The sequence below is a fragment of the Lathyrus oleraceus genome, chromosome 4 (assembly GCF_024323335.1).
Source record: "Lathyrus oleraceus cultivar Zhongwan6 chromosome 4, CAAS_Psat_ZW6_1.0, whole genome shotgun sequence".
In the NCBI taxonomy this organism is placed as follows: domain Eukaryota; kingdom Viridiplantae; phylum Streptophyta; class Magnoliopsida; order Fabales; family Fabaceae; genus Lathyrus; species Lathyrus oleraceus.
The window spans coordinates 75135898-75152440 of NC_066582.1; the positions used below are offsets into that span (position 1 = coordinate 75135898).

At 39.3% G+C, this 16543-nt stretch overlaps 1 non-coding gene across 1 annotated transcript; it reads right to left on the reverse strand.

The window, feature by feature from the left end:
* Nucleotides 1–353: 353 nt before the first annotated feature.
* LOC127077872 (small nucleolar RNA R71) lies at nucleotides 354–460 on the reverse strand. The gene has a single exon (XR_007787639.1). It is a non-coding gene; the product is annotated as a small nucleolar RNA R71 (small nucleolar RNA).
* Nucleotides 461–16543: the final 16083 nt, after the last annotated feature.

Consider the following 16543-nt stretch of genomic DNA (forward strand, 5'->3'; position numbering starts at 1 on the left):
TACGAGTTAAGAACTTAGCAACTGTCAAACGGCGATGATATCTCACAATCCCTGTGGAGACGATAACAAAAACCCGACACTCTAACCCTACATCCAACATAGTGCAACAGAGACAATTCGCAGGTCTCGCTACTGAGAACCCAAACCAACATTTAAAAATATTTCTTCAATTAGCAGACACTTTTAAAACCAATGGAGATTCTCCTGAGGCAATACGTTTAAGATTATTTCCTTTTTCCCTCAGAGATAAAGCCCTATCATGGTTAGATTCCCTTCCACCCAATTCCATTACGACTTGGGATAACCTTAGAAGAGTTTTTCTTGCTAGATATTTTCCCCCGAGTAAAACCGTCGTTCTTCGAAACCATATAACTAGATTTACCCAAAACCAAGGAGAATCGTTGTTCGAAGCTTGGGAGAGATATAAAGAGTTGTTACGAGCATGCCCACATCATGGTTTAGAAAATTGGTTAATCATTCAAACCTTCTATAATGGACTTCATTACAACACAAAGATGACCATCAACGCTGCCGCAGGCGGTGCTCTGATGAACAAACCATATCCTGAAGCTAGTGCCCTCATCGAAGATATGGCTCAAAACCATCAATCATGGGGAGTCGAACGAGCGACAGTTGAGAAGAAGGAAGCCCAAGGAGGAGTGCATGAACTAAGCTCTATAGACATGATGCAAGCTAAAATGGACGCATTAGCCCTCAAGGTCGAACATATGTGCATAAACCCGAATACTGTAGCCGCAGTTTCGTCAGATTGTGAGATATGTGGAACCAAAGGACACCAATCTGCAGAATGCAGTCTATTAAATGAAACCCACTTTGAGCAAGTGAACTACACCCAAGGGAACCCATATTCGAATACCTACAACCCTGGATGGAGGAATTACCCGAACTTCTCCTATAAAAACAATAACCCTATTCAAAATAATGCACCTCCCAGACCTAGTTATCAAGCCCCTAGATCAAATCAACCTATGCAACCTGTACCACCAAAACCGAGCCTTGAGAAAATTATGGAAAATTTTATCACCGCTCAAACCCAACAAAACAAGGAGTTCATGAACCAAAACATTCATGTTTTTGAATTGATTACTCAGTTAGGAACCAAGGTTGACCAAATAGTTACTCATACTAAGATGCTTGAAACCCAGATCTCTCAGGTAGCTTTAGACCAAGCCCCTCAGACTACACCTGGAGGACAATTCCCTGGACAACCCTAACAAAATCCGAGAGGACAAGCCAATGCCATTACCCTACAAAGTGGGAACGCTTATGATGAGCCACCAAACCCTTGATTGAGTGAACCCGAAACTTCTAAGGAATGCACCAAACCCACGGACGAAGTAAAGGAACCAGAGGAACCTGAAAACCAGGAAGGTCGAGAAAAAGGAGAAGAACCTAAAGATAAAACTTACGTACCACCCCCGCCATATAAACCACCTATACCATATCCACAAAGACTCAAACAAACCCAGATCAATAAACAGTATCAAATATTTATTAAAGTTATAGAAAAACTTCATGTAGAAATCCCTTTCACAAAAGCCATCACCCAAATACCTTCTTATGCAAAGTTTCTCAAAGACATCCTTACCAACAAACGTAGACTTGACGATCCGAAGCCTTTGGAATGTAATGCTATTTCCGAGGAAAAATTAGCAAAGAAAGATAAAGACCCTGGAAATTTCTCCATTCCTTGCCTTTTGGGTAATCATGTCATCGAAAAAGCTTTTCTAGACTTAGGAGCTAGTGTGAGCTTAATGCCTTTAGCAGTTTGTGAGAGGTTAAACTTAGGAGAATTACAGCCCATTAAGATGTCACTTCAGTTAGCCGATAGATTTGTTAAATATCCGATAGGCAATTAGAAGATGTTCCTATTAGGATAGGTCAGTTATTTATCCCTACTGATTTTGTTGTCATGGACATCAAAGAGGACAATGATATACCAATCCTTCTAGGTAGACCATTCTTATCGACTGCAGGAGCCATAATAGATGTCAAGAAAGGAAAGTTGACATTTGAGGTAGGTGACGAGAAAATAGAATTTATACTTTCGAAATTTCTTATGGCACCTGTGATGGGAGACTCGTGTTATGCCTTAGATATCATTGATGAATGTGTTAGAGAATTAGAATAAGAAGAAATTATAAAAACAATTAAGTTACCATCAACTCTCATAAGGGAAGATGATGACTTTAAGAAACCCTACATCGATGATAACCTTTACGAATGTTTATCCCTTACCCCAGATCCTATGACATGCCCTAAGAAACCAACCTTAGAACTTAAGGAACTGCCTAAGAACCTGAGATATGAGTTCCTCGATGAAAAGATGAACCGTCCAGTTATAGTTAGTGCTACCTTGAGCCAAAAGGAAACGAACCAACTTTAGACGTTTTACGAAGATATCCCTCAGCCTTAGGATATAATATCTCTGACCTGAAAGGTATAAGCCCATCCGTATGCATGCATCGGATTTCGCTCGAAGAAGATTCAAAATCCTCCAGAGAACATCAGAGAAGAATAAACCCTATAATGAGTGGTGTTGTTAAATAGGAAGTTCTTAAGTTACTTGAGGCATGTATAATCTACCAGATCTCGGATAGTAAGTGGGTGACCCCTGTGCAAGTAGTACCTAAAAAGGGAGGCATCACGGTCGTGCAAAACGATAAAGGCGAACATGTAGCAAAACATTTAGAAGGAGGATGACGGATGTGTATAGATTATAGAAAATTAAATAAAGCAACTAGGAAGGATCATTTCCCTTTACCATTTATAGACCAGATGTTGGAGCGTCTAGCCAGACACTCTTACTTCTGCTATCTAGATGGATACTCTGGATTCTTCCAAATACCTATTCACCCCGAAGATCAAGAAAAAACCACCTTTACATGCCCTTATGGAACTTTTGCCTACAGACGAATGTCGTTCAGCCTCTGTAATGCCCCAGCTACTTTCCAACGTTGCATGATGTCAATCTTTGCAGATTACCTCGATGGTATCATGGAAGTGTTTATGGATGATTTCTCGGTTTGTGGATATGATTTCCGTAATTGTCTTGCTAACCTTGAGAAATTCCTGGAGAGATGCGTGGAGGTGAACCTCGTGCTAAACTGGGAAAAATGTCATTTCATGGTAACCGAAGGAATAGTTTTAGGACATATAGTTTCTGAAAAAGGTATAGAGGTAGATAAAGCTAAAATAGAAGTTATAGAAAACCTAAAACCATAAAAAACCATCAGAGAAGTCCGAAGCTTTCTTGGACACGCTGGATTCTACCGACGTTTTATTAAGGACTTCTCCAAAATAACCAAACCTTTAACTGGACTTTTAGTGAAAGATGCTGAATTCATTTTCGATGAAAAATGTAATGACACATTTAACCTTTTAAAGCAAGCATTAGTATCTGCACCCATTATGAAACCACCTGATTGGTCGGAACCTTTTGAGATAATGTGCGATGCTAGTGATTACGCAGTTGGAGCCGTTCTAGGACAAAGGAAAGATAAAAAATTACATGCCATTTATTATGCTAGTAGAACCCTAGATGCTGCCCAACTTAACTACGCAACTGTTGGTGTAAGCCCTAGAGGCCAATACTTTTGGTACTTGTATCGAATTATTTATTAATAATAAAAGGCTTTTTCTTTATTATGTTTGTTTAATAAAGTCCCTAGAATAGCTAGTCTATTTAATGTATCAAGTATGACTTAATCATGAGATCACATTAAACATAAGGACACTATTCTTAAAGTATCCGTAGTCGAGCTTTAGTGTGAAGTGGGATAACATTAAAGCATTAAGACTATTATGTTTGTAGACTGATGATCACATCTCATGGATCATGGATAAAGAGTTATCAAGTCTTAAACATAGGTATGAATATTAGGAGTAATATTTATACCGGATTGACCCGCTATGAGAGTACTATATAGAAAGTTATGCAAAGTGTCATAAATTATTCTCATGGTGTATACCACTCTTCGACCTGAAACCACTATGGACCCTAGATGTAGAGTCGAGTGCTTTATTACTGATCAAACATTGTCCGTAATTGGATAACCATAAAGACAGTTGATGGGTACTCCACGAAGCATGCTGAGGGACATGAGTGACCTAGATGGAATTTGCCCATCCTGTATAACAGGATAAATGTCTATGGGCCCAATATTGAACTGGACAAGGATGACACGGTCTATGCCTTGTGTTCAATATAGACATAAGGGCAAAAGGGTAATTATACACATAAGTATTATCACAGAAGGATTTGTCAGATCACATGACATTTTCGTGTCTTGGATAGCAGTGATGTGTTGCTAGATTCTGCTTACTGTTTATTATGTTAAATGCGTGATTTAATATAATTGCCAACGTCACGAAAACCTACAGGGTCACACACAAAGGACGGATTGATGAGAGGTAGAGTAACTAAGGAATATCGTAAGGTACGGTGCCCTTAAGTGAATTATAGAACATCGTAAGGTACAGTGTACTTGAGTAGAATACGAAATATGGTAAGGTACCATGGGCTTAAGTGATTTTGGGCATATTATAAGATATGGGCCAAAATACACTTAAGTGGGTTTTTTAGCTTGAAGCCCACACAAGTGGTTCTATAAATAGAACCCTTGTGCAGAAGCATTGATTGCGGTTGCATTATTTTCGTTTTCTCTCTCTCTCACTCAAAGCCTTCATTCGTACCAGCACTGAGATTGAAGGAATCCGTTCGTGTGGACTGAGTAGAGACGTTGTCATCGTCCAACGTTCGTGATCGCTCCGTGGATCTGCATCAAAGGTTTTGATCATCACAAGAGATCTGCACCAAAGGTTTCAATCGTCACAAGAGGTAAATATTCTATCACTGATCATGACCATTCGTAAGGATCTCTAAAGGAGAAAATTTTTATTTCCGCTGCGTTTTGGACCTCAATTCTCCTTCAGCAACAACTGAAAAAGAATTACTCGCTGTAGTTTTCGCTATAGATAAATTTAGATCTTATCTAGTAGGAGCAAAAATTATAGTTACCTATTAAGTAAAAAGATCCCAAGCCCAGGTTACTCCGATGGATTCTATTACTACAAGAGTTTGATTTAGACATAAGAGATAAAAAAGGCACTGAAAATGTAGTAGCCGATCACCTTTCTAGGCTAGAACATCTAAAACCAGAACTAGTATCCATAAATGATGATTTCGCCTATGATAGACTGATAGCTAGAGTAGAAACCATTGAAGATAATAACCTAGATCCTTATGAGCACCCTCGAAATTCCTTAGCAATAAGTAACGTACCCTGGTATGCAGACTTCGTTAATTACCTAGCCGCTGATATAGTACCCCCTGATCTTGACTACCACCGCAAGAAGAAATTCTTCCACGATGTAAGAAACTTCTATTGGGACGAACCGCTCCTCTTCAAAAGGGGTAAAGATGGCATTTTTCGCCGTTGCGTTCCAGAAGAAGAGGTAAATAGCATTATCGAGCATTGTCATTCTGCACCTTATGGTGGACATGCGAGCACCTCTAAGACATACGCCAAGATTCTTCAAGCTGGCCTATTCTGGCCTACCATGTGGCGTGATGTCTATGCTTGCATTGTCAAGTGTGATAGATGCCAACGCACTGGAAACATTTCAAGGCGCGATGAAATGCCTCTAAGAAACATTCCGGAAGTAGAACTCTTTGACGTATGTGGTATAGATTTCATGGGACCTTTTCCACCATCCTTAGGAAACAGGTATATCTTAGTAGCTATAGACTACGTGTCTAAGTGGATTGAAGCTATAGCTGCATCCACAAACGACACTAGGGTAGTAATCAAACTATTTAAAAACTATATATTCCTTAGATTTGGAACACCACGTTTAGTCATAAGCGATGGAGGATCACACTTTATATCGAGAATATTTGACAAACTTTTAAGAAAATATGGAGTTAGGCATAGAGTAGCAACACCATACCATCCACAAACTAGTGGCCAAGTAGAAGTATCTAATAGGGAGATAGAACAAATCCTAGAGAAAACTGTTTTTATTTCTAGGAGAGACTGGTCTCAGAAGCTTCAAGAAGTATTATGGGCCTATAGAACCGCTTTCAAAACCCCTATAGGAACTACTCCTTATCAACTAGTTTATGGAAAATCCTGCTACTTACCTTTCGAATTAGAGCATAAGGCCTATTGGGCCATTAAAACTTTGAATTTAGACTACCTAGCCGCTAGAGAAAAGCGTACCCTAGACATTCATAAACTAGAAGAACTTAGGCAATCTGCCTACGAGAATGCAAAAATATATAAAGAGAGGACAAAAGCCTATCACGACAAAAGAATAGTAAAGAAAAACTTCAATATAGGCGACCCTGTTCTCCTTTTTAACTCTAGGTTACGACTCTTCCCTGGAAAGCTACGTTCAAGATGGACTGGTCCTTTCGAAGTATCCAAGATTTTGAGATCCGGAGCTGTGGAAATCAAGAACGATACCTGTAGTCCATTCATTGTAAATGGACAAAGACTGAAGCTCTACGAAGGAGGAGACATTCCAGCATACTACTCAAGCCACACCTTGATTGATCCACCAATTCCTACTACTACAGGTGTATAAATTCTAATCGTCAAGCTAATAACGTTAAACAAGCGATGCGTGGGAGGCAACCCATGGTTTTTCTTTCATTTTACTTTTTCACATTTATTTATTTTTATTTTTATTTTATTTTATCATATTTTGCATTGAGACTAAAATTTGAATGGTTTGCACTTTCAGGATCACTTTCTTAACTTTTACAGGATGCAGGATTTCGATGACATGCACGTGGCCTATAGAGATAATGCTTAGAGAGAGCGCTACATCGCTCTGTATCAGCGCCCTATGGCACCCACACGTTATCCTGATCAGCACTGTATGGAGGCACTGGGTATCGAGCCGAGTATCCGATTCCTTAGCCACCAGCTTCACTGGGACGAATTTACTGATGACTTGAGTAACACCTACAGGAACCTGACTTTGGAGTTCCTGAGTTCATTCGACTATGACCCATATTCTAGACCAGATGGGTATGCTGCTTTCAGGCTTTTCGGAGTTGAGTACTCTTTCAGCCAGAAAGAGTTCGGCGACTTATTGGGCTTCCAGACCACTCCTGATGCTATGCCGGAGACACCTATGGGATATTTTCTGGGTAAGGAGGTTGAGAAGTTTTGGAGTGATATCTCAGGTGGCGGAAGCCAGAACCCATCTATGCAGCTGTCTCATGTCATACATAACCCCGCCTTCAGATACTTTAAGATGATATTAGCACATTCCTTCCTGGGAAGACCGGATGCAGAGACACTACTGAGTGAAGAGGAGATCTTCCTATTATTTTGTGCATCCCAGTCTCGCCCAGTAGCATGTGGGAACTTCTTGTTATATAGTCTCAGCGGTATCTCCAGATCTACCGAAGGAGTCATCCATGTGGGCGGAATCATCATGCAGATTGCTGTCGCTTTAGGTCTGTCTCGCAAGCTGTCACATCTCCGGATCTACTGTGGGTACACTACCATGGACATCGACTTCTGTTTGACCAGAGGGTTGATGAGGAGAGCCTCTTTCCACCCATGTCAGTTCCGACTGCTAGTCGACAGCGAGGCTATCCATTACTTCACACTGCCAGATCCCATGATGACCAGTGTGCATGATCCAGCGAATCGGAGTTATGCTCTAGAGGGCCATGGAGACACCGTCGAGGAACCAAGATCACCACTCATTGCTGAATACACGCCTACACCATCATCTCCCAGAATCACTGTTTTCTCTAATAATCTTTCATTGCAGACACCCGACATCCGCACTCAGATTGCTGAGTGTCGTAGAGAGATCGCAGCGCTTAGACAGGAGGTGGCTGACCTCACTTTACAGATGGGAGTGTCCGATCTCACCCATGCTACTGAAGCCGATTGTCTATATCAAAAGATCGCAGAGCTCAAGCAGGAGGTAGCCATGCTCCGTGGAACCTCTCAGGAAGATGACATCCCCACTACATGATCTCACCATTTCATCTTATTTTATCTCTTTTTTATATTTCTCGTATTTACATAACTCATCTTATATTATCGCATTTGGAATATTATATAAACTACATCTATACATCAATATTTCTATTTTTATCTATATATGTCTTATTTTTCGTTTTATTTGCATTTTTTTTATTTTTTCAGTTATTTATTTATTTATTAGTCTAATATTTAATTTTTGTTTCATTTTTATTTTTGTTTTTACCTTTATAAAATTATGCAAGTCAATGATGCTAGGAAAATCACAAAACAAATGCTATTCGGACCCCTCAAAGCCAAAAGACAAGAGAAGCCCAAGCCAAAGGACCAAAATCCGACCCAGCCAGATTTTGCCTTGTGGCGCCCGCCATAGACCTTGTGGCGCCCGCCACATCGTCTGTAAAAGGTCGGGGAAGAACCCCTTTCTTCACCATTTTTACACCTTACAACCTTCCAAACCCATTTTTTCACCTTGGAAAAACATCCTTGAACCCACAAAAAGCTCATACTTTTCTAACCACCACACCGTACAAATCATCTTTCCGATTTCCATTTTCATTATCATCTGTCGGATTTCGTAAAAATCCAACCTTTTCACAAACCACTTCATCTTCTTCATCACTTTTCAAGAGCTTTCAAATGGAGTTTAACGTATTCATTCTTCGAGGAGGGAAACCGGGGGATAGACAAAGAAAAATTATTGAACGGTTGCAAAATCGGGAAATCCTCCCGACAAGGTATGTTGACGAAAACTGTCTCTACACTTTAGGTATCTATCATAGCATATTTCATTTATTAGATAATTTAGGTTTGCATAATTTCTTTTCCAACAAAGAACCTACCTATGAGCGGTTGACAATTGAATTTTTGAGTTCCTTAATTTATATTGTCAACCCTAACACTGCTAGCACAGTTGGTACTGTCAGATTTAGAATGTTTGTTGTTGAATACGAATTCAGTACCGACGAACTAGCCAGCTTGTTAGGAATCCCTCATGGGGACGGTGCTATTTGTGAGGCTCCTTTGGATTCCGAATGGTCTGTTGAGGTATTTTCCTTCTAGGAGCGTTTATCAAACACTTCCATAAACTCTTTTGAAGGAGTTCTTGCCTCAACAATCCATAACCCGGCCATCAGAGTTTTTAGATATCTGTTGGCATGCACTATTTTTGGCCGGGAGAATCCAAATAAGGTTAATGCTAGAGAGCTTCTATTTTTACAAGGAAGCCTCACAAATAGACGTATTAATTCGGTCCCGTTCATGCTTGCTCATATGACTTTAACTTTGAATAAAGCGGGACCAATTTCTTTTGGTGGATTGATCACATCTATTGTTCGGGCGCTTAACCTGAACAATGAGATGGCTACCCTAGACCCCTTACCTCCTCGCACAATTAACCTAAAATTTCTGAGAGACATGAAATTGTGTCGTTCGAGGAGAGAAGGAGGCTATATGCTTATGGTTCATGGTGTAGCCATCCCATCTGTTGTTTTACTGTGCACTAGACGTACAGATGTATGAGATGAAAGGAATTGGACCTACGCTTTAGATGCTCCATCTATTTTGGGTCCTCTTCCTCCTAACATTCCTGATGAGGCGGGACATGACACTGATGATGAATATGATCGGAGAGAGAGATCTCCCGTACCCCATGTGTCCCCCCATCATCCTTCACCACCACACACCGCACCATCTTCTTCTTCTGCAGGTACCACTCCTGACTTTTATATTACAGAGGAGATGTGGCGTGACCACATGGCTAGAGAGCAAAGGCGTGACGACCTACTCTCTACCATCCAGCAACAAATGGCGGATAACATGAACTTCATGCAAGAGTCGCAGCGGAGGTCAGACAGGTCCTACGACACTGTTTTACAGTCTCTGCTTACGATTACTAATACACAAGCCCGTCAGCAACAATACCACCAGCAACACATTACTCTCATAGAAAACACTCAGGGTACCATTTTAGGTCACCTTCGAGAGGTGAGGACTGCTCAGGATGCCCTGCAGGCGAGGATGGTTCAGAGAGACCGCCGTCGTACCCGATCCCGTCGTCTACCTCAGGATGGTGAGGGCACTAGTGGTCAGCAATAGGTTGTCAGGTAACTCTTCCCTTATCTTATTTCGAAACATTGGGGACAATGTTCGATTTAAGTGTGGGAGGAGACTCTATCGTCTTTTCTTTATTACCTTTCTCGTTTTTTCCTTTATCGCTTTTTCTTTGTTGTTTTTAGATAGTTTATTTATTATTATTTCCTTCTAGTTGTTTATTTTGCTTTTTTTAGTATAATGCATGAGTTTGACGAGTCACCAAATATAGTATATCTTTAGTACAATCCTACCTCCCCATACCTTTAGCCCCACCAAATTTTTTTTGCAAAAGAAAATAGTGTTATTCCGAAAGTTTTCAGGTTTTAAAGACGTGTTTTGAGTAAGGATGCGGTGACTTGGGAGAACTTTGCAAAACATCAGTATTATTTTAGCACCATAGACTTCGTAAATATAGGAACCACTCCCGAAACCCCATATACCATGGCCTTAATCATCATTTCCGTATAAGTCCTCAGTAGTCTATCTCAGTAGTCAGCTCCGGCCTACGCATCCTCTACGTAGGGGACCGATGCAAATAAGTGAATGATCCAGAAAAACAAAAAAATAAAAGAAAGCAAAAAGGCAACTCCGGTATAGGTGACCCTCACAAAGTCATTTAAACCAAATAATTGTAAAAAATTGCTACAAAAAGAAAAAGAAAAAGAAAAAGAAAAAGAAAAACTTACCCACTGTTAGTTGGTTCAGAGGTATCTGGCACTGGACTCGGTAGGGCGGATTACGATCCGATCCCCCACAACTACAGTTAGGTCCAATAAAAGGGTTTACACATATTTATGTGCCAGAAAACCCATGCTCAAATCATAATCACTAACAGACCACTCTACTATGAAGCATGTACGGATAACGGGCTTAATGTGATTGCGCCTGAATGAAAAGGACACAAAAAGAGATGAAGAGGCAGGCCTAGGTATTGTGGGACAATATGGGTTGGTTAATATAGGAATGAAGTTTATGTCCGTATTTGCGGATTAGTGTCATCATGATACCCTTAGTTCACTCAGTTAGTACCTATCACTGCATCCCGACTTGAACTTAGAATTTTTACCTGAAACACTCGATTACACAAATTTTCTTTTATGAGCTTGTTAATGTTTTGCTTGAGGACAAGCAAAGGTTTAAGTGTGGGAGAGTTTGATAACACTAAAATTTACCGTATTTTCGACTCCGATTTCACATGCATTCTAGTTGTTTTATTATCATTTTGTTGTGTTATTGCTATGTTTTTCTTTGTTTTCAGGTTTTTACTTTAATCGGAGCCCCGATCGAGAAAAGGAGTGAAAAAAAGCTAAAAACCCTAAAATTTAGCATTTTGTACTTGTGGCCTACGCCATGGCTGGCGCCATAGACCCTGCCATGACGTGTCCAAGCTCAACTTTCCTCAACTGCCATGTTCTCCACTACTTCCACTAAGGCGCATCAGATTGGCCTTGTGGCGGGCGCCATGGCCTTGTGGCGGGCGCCACAAGAGGAAAGTTTTTCCCTCTCATTTTCAATTTGAAGGGCATCCTTGTCATTTCCATCTTTTTACTTGCTTATAAATAGAAACTCGAAATCACTTTTACAATCATCCAAACTTAGAACAGAGGCAAACTCAGAGCAACTTTGTTTCACTTAGGCATATATTCAATATTATAAAGTGGTAATCGCTTTGCATTAGAGTGTTACCACAATTGTGTAATCAAGTCTGTGATAGAGTCTGTAATCGAGTTTGGAGCACTTTGGAAGGAAGTTAATCCTGCCGCCATTTTCATTTCCGCTTCGCAATTTATTCAACCCTCCGATTGGAGCAGGTTTTTATTACTTGTCTTTATCTTATTTATTTTCCGCACTCGCTTTACATTATTTATTTCCCGCACTCGCTTTAAATTATTTATTTCCCCGCACTCGCTTTAAATTATTTATTTTCTCGCACTCGCTTTAAATTATTTATTTCCTCGCACTCGCTTTAAATTATTTATTTCCTCGCACTCGCTTTACTTTATTTACTTTCCGCACTCGCACTACTTTTATTTATTTTCCGCACTCGCACTACTTTTATTTATTTTAATGCACTTTTACTTTACCATGTCTAGCTAAATTTATAAGGTTAGAATGTAAGGATCATAATTGAACCGATAATCCGTATAATTGTTCATAGAAACACTTAAGGGCTATTTTAATTTTCAACTTAAGTTTTCCCGCACTTCAATTCCGTTGGGTAAGATCGAAAGTCGTCCAACGTCTTTTTAAACTTAATTGTTTTTAACTATTTCAAAAACAGCGAAAGCGCTTTGTTTAGTTCATTAGGAGTTTTTAACTTAAGAAGAAAAGAGATTTTAAAACTATTTTCGGACGCGTTTATAAGTTTAGAGTCTGGTTCGTGAGAACCTCTTTTGGTTAAGAAATCCGGGTTATAATACTTTTCAACTTAGTCAAGATACTATATTTCTTAAAAATAGGTTTACTACTCTAACGCAATGCGCGCCTTTTTATAAGTGACAATAAGAGGGTTTGATTAGGGAGTACAACTCGGTTCTGAATATGCGAAAGCGACTGTTCCTGTTAAATTAGTTCTTTTCAAAGTAGGAAACATTGCCCATAAGTAGTTCTATTAGCAAGTACTTGGATTATTAATTGATTACGTGAATTACATTCGACCATGTCTTTATTAATTAATCTTTATTTAAAACTTTACTTTTCATTGCACACTCCAAAAACACCCATTTCGATTGCCTTTGATAAACACCATAACAATAGATAACGATAGATTGACACTTGGTCTCTGTGGATTCGACAATCTTTTATATTACTCTGTCGCGTTCGTATACTTGCGAAACACCGCATCATGCAACTTATGAAAATGTTTCATCATAGTCAACCCCATGAATTTGTTTATATCCTTTTGTAACCATTCTTGCCTTATAGGTATGTACCTTACCATCCATGTCAGTCTTCTTTTTGAAGACCCACTTGCATCCTATAGGGTTAACTCCTATCGGAGGCTCTACCAAGGTCTAAACTTGGTTTGTGTACATGGAATCCGTTTCAGATTTCATGGCTTCTAGCCACTTCTCAGACTCGGGACCAGTTATGGCCTCTTGGTAGGTCACAGGCTCATCTTGATCCATGAGTAATACATCACCTTGATCAATTATAAGATATCCATATCTCTCAGGTAGGTGACGTATCCTGCTTGACCTACGTTGGTCTTATTCTACTTGAGCAGGTTGCTCTTCCACAACTACTTGTGTTTCCTGCTCTAATTCCTCCATAGGTGTATCAATTCTTTGTGATTCTTGAATTTCTTCAAGCTCTATTTTCCTCCCACTGATTCCTTTGGAAATAAAGTCATTTTCTAGTAAAACTCCAATTCGAGCGACAAACACTTTTCCCTCAAAAGGATTGTAGAAGTAATACCCTCTTGTTTCTTTAGGATACCCCACAAATAATCATTTGTTAGATTTGGGCTCAAGATTAGTTAAAATTTGTCGTTTCACATAAACTTCGCAACCCCAAATCTTTATGTAACACATATGTGGCTTCTTACCACTCCATATCTCATATGGTGTCTTCTCAACCTTTTTGGATGGAACACGGTTAAGTGTGTAAGCTGTTGTCAATAGTGCATGTCCCCAAAAGGAGTTTGGAAGATCGGCGTGACTCATCATGGATCGGACCATGTCTAACAAGGTCCGATTTCTTCTCTCAGATACACCGTTCCATTGGGGTGTTCCAGGAGGAGTAAGTTGGAATAGGATCCCACACTCTTTCAGATAGTCATCAAACTCTAGGCTTAAATACTCACCACCTCGATCTGATCAAAGAGTTTTAATATTCTTACCTAGTTGGTTTTGTACTTCATTCTTGAATTCCTTGAACTTTTCAAAGGACTCTAATTTGTGTTTCATTAAATACACATAACCATATCTACTGAAATCATCAGTAAATGTGATGAAGTACTGAAAACCTCCTCTGGCTGGTATGTTCAGTGGTCCACATACATCGGTATGTATGAGGGCCAAAAGATCATTCGTTCTTTCACCTTTTCATGTGAATGGATTGAAGGAGAAGAGCGATCCAAAACGCAGCGGAATTTAAAATTTCTCCTTTAGTGATCCTTACGAATGGGCATGATCAGTGATAGAATCGTTACCTCTTGTGGCGATTGTAACCTTTGATGCAGATCTACGGAACGATCACGAATGTTGAACGATGACAATGCCTCTACTCAGTCCACACGAACGGATTCCTTCAATCTCAGCGCTAGCTGCTACGAATGAAGGCTTTGAGTGTGTGTGTGAGAGAGAGAGAGAGAGAGAGAGAGAGAGAGAGAGAGAGAGAGAAACGAAATTGCAACTGCATAAATGCTTCTACACAAGGGTTCTATTTATAAAACCACTTGTGTGGGATGCAAGCTAAAAAGTCCACTCAAGTGTATGTGGCCCATATCTTATAATATGCCAAAATCACTTTAGCGCGTGGTACCTTACCATATTTCGTATTCTACTTAAGTACACCATACCTTATGATGTTCTACAATTCACTTAAGTGCACCGTACATTACGGTATTCCTTAGTTACTCTATCTCTCATCAATCCGTCCTTTTGTGTGTGACCCTGTAGGTTTTCGTGACATTGGCAATTATATTAAATCACGTATTTAATATAATAAACAGTGAGCGGTATCTAGCAACACATTACTGCTATCCAAGACACGAAAATGTCATGTGATATGACAAATCTTTTTGTGATAATACTTATGTGTACAATTACCTTTTTTCCCCTTATGTATATATTGAACACAAGGCATAGACCGTGCCATTCTTGTCCAGTTCAATATTGGGCCCATAGACATTTATCCTGTTACGCATGATGGGCAAATTCTATCTAGGTCACTCATTTCCCTTAGCATGCTTCGTGGAGTACCCATCAACTGTCTTTATGGTAATCCAGTTACAAACACAGTTTGATCAACAATAAGGCACTTGACTCTATATCTAGGGTCCATAGTGGTCTCAGGTCGAAGGGTGGTATACACCATTATCACTATGAGAATAACTTATGACACTTTGCATAACATTCTATATAGTATTCTCATAGCGGGTTAATCCAGTATAAATATTACTCTTAATATTCATACCTATATTTAAGACTTGATAACTCTTTATCCATGATCCATGAGATGTGATCATCAGTCTATATACATAATAATCTTAAGCTTTAATTTTATCCCACTTCACAATAAAGCTCGACTATGGATACTTTAAGAATAATGTCCTTATGTTTAACGTGATCTCATGATTAAGTCACACTTGATACATTAAACAGACTATCTATTCTAGGGACTTTATCAGACAAAAATAATAAAGAAAAAGCCTTTTATTATTAATAAATAATTCGATACAAGTACCAAAAGTATTGGCCTCTAGGGCTTACACCAACATGGATACTTTGTCATCTTTCCAATTAAACAAGATATGCATGTCTCATATGATTCATAATTAAAAGATTCCAAGACTCCATCTTTATGGAGTTTGGAAATGAGTTTCTCATTTATGTGGCCTAATCGATAATGCCAAAGGTAAGTTGGATTTAACTCATTAGGTTTCATCCTTTTAGTATTAATGTTATAAATAGGCATTTCAAGATCAAGGACATATAGTTCATTGTTCATTTGTGCAGTAGCATAGAATATATCATTTAAATAAATGAAGCAACAATTGTTCTTTATTAGAAATGAAAAACCAAACTTGTTTAAACAAGAAATGAAAATAATACTCCTGCTAATTGTAGGTACATAATAACAATTTTCTAACTGAATTATTAAACCACTAGATAAAGTCAATACATAAGTTCCTACGGCTAAAGCAACAACCTTTGCTCCATTGCCAACTCTTAACATGGCTAGCAGTTGAGGAAGAGATTTGTCCATATCATTCATATTGAAATTAAGGGCAAATTGACTAAATCTATCTGGCAACGATTGCAAGATCAAATCAGTCGCAAGTTCCTTTCTGAGGGGAAAACCCAACCTCTCAAGGTTCTCCACATACCCAATCATCTTGAGCACACGGGGACTTATAAGGGCTCCCTCAGCTAACTTGCCTTGAAAAAGGGCTTTTGAAACTTCAAACCTTTCATGCCTTTCTTTCTCTTGATAGAGCATCTTCAGGTGTTCGATCGTATCGAACGCTGCCATGTTCTCATGTTGCTTTTGCAACTCTGAGTTTATAGTAGCTAGCATGAGGCAAGCAGTTTCATTGGCATCATCGACATGCTTCTTATAAGCATCTCTTTCTGACTTAGGTACAAAACTAGGAGGTTCCTCTTCAGGAACAAGTTTCTCCAAGACATACAGCTTTCTATCATGTTTGAGGACAATCCTCAGATTTCGGTGTCAATCCAAAAAATTTG